The following is a 4,354-nucleotide window of genomic DNA, read 5'->3' as shown; positions in this document are numbered from 1 at the left end:
GCAACTTAGCAGGTTTTGAGAGCCACTGCCTCATAATTTAACAAGTTAACAGCCATACTCTGGAAAGACAAGTATTTAAAATTTGGCCAGAAAAATCGTCCTTCAAATATCACACGATTTAAATTACCCTCCTCTTGGCAAATACAGTCAAACTTGACACTTCGCGAAGTCCCAGGTTTGAGAGTTTTTGTCAAGATGAGAGTCATTTAAATCGAGTGATATTTGAAGGATGAATTTTCTGGCCAAATTTTTTTTAATACGTGTTTTTTTCCTAGAACGACAGTTAACTGGTTACTGTAGATTCAGCAATGTGTCACAATATGATACATACATAGGTCTGTAACTAGACACGGTAGTGGCTTAAGGAGATGTTAATTGTGGATTTAACAATAGTAGGTTGTACAATGGTAGTATGTGTGAATTATAATTTCTATTTGCATTTAGTATCACAATGACAAACATTGTGTTTTGGAACTTACTATTGTATAGGGAATAAATGATGATTATGCACGTTGGTGGTGGTGGTGGTGGTGGTGGAGGTGATGGTGATTGTGGTGGTGGTTGTGGTGGTGGTGGTGGTAGTGGTGGTGTGTGTGATGGTGATGGTGGTGGTTGTGGTGGTGGTGGTTGTGGTGGTGGTTGTGGTGGTGATGGTGGTCGTTGTGGTGGTTATGGTGATGGTATTGTGCTGATGGTGGTGGTTGTGGTATTGGTGTTAGTGGTCGTGATGGTATTGTGGTGGTGGTGGTGGTGGTGGTGGAGGTGATGTAGTCGCTGTGACAGTGATGGTAGTAGTGGTGGTAAGCAGTGGTGGTGGTGGTCATAATGATGATGTTGATAATGACAATGATGAGGATGACGACAACGATGATGATGATGATGATGATGATGATGATGATGATGATGATGATGATAAGATAAGATAAGATAAGATAAGATAAGATAAGATAAGATAAGACATACTTTATTGATCCTGAATGGAAATTATCATAATGTTACACATCATTCATCGTTATATTAGCACATATTTATACACTGTCATGACCTAATTGATAACAATACCATGCTAATTTATAACAAAATAAACATTCAAAAGTATTATAAAATATTCATAAAATATAGATACACCAGCTCCAAGCAAAGCTAAAAAATCGGACATGAAGGTAGAATAGAGTTGTAAAAATGGATTTGTAATGTAAATAGAATTTAAAATAAATATTGGGGAAGGATTGCACACAGCAGTCAACACAGAGACATAAAAATCAAAAGTAGAGCATGTCATTTGAATGTGTTAATAAATACTAAATAATGTATAGCATTATGTAAACATGAATAATTTAATAGATTTTAGAGCGAATATAGTATCTTTCAAATTTCATGCAATAAGTATCATCCTAAAGTTCGTATTTATGATTGTAAAATTAAAATGAATTAGAATATCTTTGTCTTTTGGTTTTCATGTAGATGATGATGATGATGATGATGATGATGATGATGATGTTGATGATGATAATGATGATGATGATGATGGAGATGATGATGATGATGATGATGATGATGATGATGATGGTGATGATGATGCTGATGATGATGATGATGATGATGATGATGATGATGATGATGATGATGATGATGATGATGATGATGATGATGATGATGATGATAATGATGATGATGATAAAGTACAGTTTGGTGGTCTTCGTGGTATGAAACTCGGCTTCTAGCCAGTAAGTTCCTGATCTTAGTCCCACATTATCTCAGCGGACTCAGGTGTGAAACGACGTGTGGGCTGGTAGCAAAGTTGTCTCTGTCGAAAGAAAATTAGAGCGCCATTTTAGATAAAATAAAATATAATAAATTCCTATTACTCATCCCTATGATGAAATATGTCTTTAGGATCTCTACCAAGGGAAGACTGGAATAACCCAGGCGTCAGCCGCAGCGCAAAGCTGCAAAGTGAGCTTAGGCGAGGTGACTTACTCAAGGCCACACAACTCGACGGGTTGTCGAACTTGGTACCTTTTGGGTACGAAGCAAAGACCGTTTCCGCTGAGCCACGCTGTCCTTTGTTTTATCGCGTCTTTTTGTTTTGTTTTGTTTTGTTTTGTTTTGTTTTGTTTTGTTTGTTTGTTTGTTTGTTTGTTTGTTAATCTTTATTTCTATTTTTCTTAGCGGTACTTGCGGCTACGTGGTCTTGTGGTATGACACTCGCTTTCGGATCGGAAGGTCCTGGGTTCGAGCCTCACTAAGCGCATAGTTGAAAAGGCTCTTTATTCACATTCTCTCACCGTACTCAGGTGGTAAATGAATACCTGGCCATTAACATCGGTGTCTCTGTCGGAAAAAAAATTGTAATATCGCCCAACAGGCGTCATGGCTCGTTCTACATGTTGCTGTTGGTTAGGGGCCCCTTGTAAAGCGCTTTGAGCACATTTAGTGGATATTGCCCTATATAAAAGCTCAAGTTTTTTTTTCTTTTACTTATAGGCCCCCTTCATCCGGCTCCAGTTGTTGTTTATTAAGTCAAGTGCTAACTTATTCGGCCGTGTTGATATAATTTTTTGTCTCTAGTCATTAGTACGAGTAGATAGTATTTAATTCCTTGCTCCTTCTAGCATTTATTATATTATTGTCAAGTCTATTTTAAAACGAATTCAAAATTATTGTTTCTTTGCACATATAAAAGGTCTATTTGTTTGTTTTGTTTTTTGGGTGGTTGTTGTTTTTTGGGGTTTTTGGGTTTTTTTTTTTTTTTTTTCATTGCTACTCTTCCGCTAATCTCATTCCCTATTATCTTTTGTTTGTTTGTTTGTTATGGGTGAGGGGGGGGGGGGGGGGGGGGGGAGCTTGTTCTCTTATTTCTTTGTTCTACGCTCTATTTCTGTTTATTTGGATTTTTATTAAACATGCATAATCGAGGCTACTATGCATGATTCTACTAGGAACACCTGGAAGATTGTTGTCAATCACAATCAATGCAGGACCAGTTTAACTGCCGACTCAAGAAAAACATGTATTAAATAAATTTGGCCAGAAAACTCGTACTTCAAATATCGATCGATTTAAATGACCCTCATTTTGGTAACAACAACAACAACAAAAACTCTCAAGCCTGGGACTTCAATCAAAGTCTTGGCAAAGTCCCATATTTGAGAGGGTTTGTTTTTGCTTGTTTGTTTGTTTGTTTTTTGTTGTTTTTTGTTGTTTTTTTTTTTCCCAGAATGAGGGTCATTAAAATCAATCGATATTTGAAAAACGAGTTTTCTGGCCAAATTTTAAAATAGTATGTTTTTTTTTCTAGAGCATGGCTTATAACTGGTTAATTTATATGGATTTGTCTATCATTACATAATACTGCCGTTGTTTTTAAAAACACAGTATATGCAATGTTAACCAAATAGCACATACTGTGTTCTTTAATAAAACTGCGGAGTAGTAGTAGTAGTAGTAGTAGTAGTAGTAGTAGTAGTAGTAGTAGTAGTAGTAATAGTAGTAGTAGTAGTAGTAGTTGTAGTAGTAGTAGTAGTAGTAGTAGTAGTAGTGGGAGTGTAGTAGTAGTAGTAGTAGTAGTAGTAGTAGTAGTAGTAGTAGTAGTAGTAGTAGTAGTAGTAGTAGTAGTAGTAGTAGTGCCGTTGTTTTTAAAAACACAGTATATGCAATGTTAACCAAATAGCACATACTGTGTTCTTTAATAAAACTGCGGAGTAGTAGTAGTAGTAGTAGTAGTAGTAGTAGTAGTAGTAGTAGTAGTAGTAGTAGTAGTAGTAGTAGTAGTAGTAGTAGTAGTAGTAGTAGTAGTGCCGTTGTTTTTTTAAAACACAGTATATGCAATGTTAACCAAATAGCACATACTGTGTTCTTTAATAAAACTGCGGATTACCCCTATTGTGTGTTCAGTCTATGAATAAAAGGAACAAAAGGTGCAATGATGGCATTTCACGTCAAAACTGTTGACATTTACAATTTGATTTCCGGTTAAATTTATTTCTATTTGTGACGTGTGAAATTAAAGCACAAAATGACATGGTAGGTAGGGTACTCACTCATTGCTGCATTATGGGTAATTTGATATTTGTATCTGTCAAGACCAAGGTTAACTTGTATGTATAATATAGTTTATGCAGCTATGTGGTCTTGTGGTATGACACTCACTTTCGGATCTGAAGGTCCTGGGTTTGAGCTTCGCTCGGCGCATAATTGAGACCTTGGAAAAGGCTCTCTACTCACATTCTCTCACCGTAATCAGGTGTAAAATGAGTACCTGGCCTGTTGACTCAGTAGGGAAAAAATGTAATATCTCCTAACAGGACTCATGCCTCGTCCTACATGTTAAGTGTTGTTGTTGGTGAGGGAG

The sequence above is a fragment of the Berghia stephanieae genome, chromosome 4 (genome assembly GCF_034508935.2).
Source record: "Berghia stephanieae isolate SIO BIC M18660-M18661 chromosome 4, UCSD_Bste_1.3, whole genome shotgun sequence".
In the NCBI taxonomy this organism is placed as follows: domain Eukaryota; kingdom Metazoa; phylum Mollusca; class Gastropoda; order Nudibranchia; family Aeolidiidae; genus Berghia; species Berghia stephanieae.
Note: the sequence above shows the minus strand (reverse complement) of the source record.